Source organism: Octopus bimaculoides, chromosome 21 (genome assembly GCF_001194135.2).
Source record: "Octopus bimaculoides isolate UCB-OBI-ISO-001 chromosome 21, ASM119413v2, whole genome shotgun sequence".
In the NCBI taxonomy this organism is placed as follows: domain Eukaryota; kingdom Metazoa; phylum Mollusca; class Cephalopoda; order Octopoda; family Octopodidae; genus Octopus; species Octopus bimaculoides.
In genome coordinates, this window is record NC_069001.1 from 38100119 (window position 1) to 38100679 (window position 561).

Genomic DNA, 561 nt, shown 5'->3' on the forward strand with positions numbered 1-561 from the left:
ACATACATACACACAAATGTATGTGTACACACGCACACATATGTACGTACACAACCAACAGAGCAATGAGCGTGCAAAGGCCATAAACAGTAGCAACATCCCATAATAATTCTTTGAAGCACGGTAAGAAATTCTACAATTCTTCGGGATTATCTGAGATTGAAGAAGAAGAAGAAGAAGAAGAAGAAGAAGAAGAAGAAGAAGAAGAAGAAGAAGAAGAAGAAGAAGAAGAAGAAGAGCAACAACAACAACAACAGCACTTGAGTGAACGATAGTCTATATATACGAATGGAAATTAATTAAATATTCCAGTGTAATGTAATAATATATACCTGCATACATACATGCATGTGTATATACATATGTGCGTACACACACACACAAACACACGCACATAAGTACATACATGCAGACATATATCCACGCATTCACGCATTCATGTATACATGCACATACGTACATACATTTGCATGTGTGTGCATATATGTATGCATACGTACACAATACGTACACACATAAACAAATAAATACCTGTATATATATATATATATATATATATAT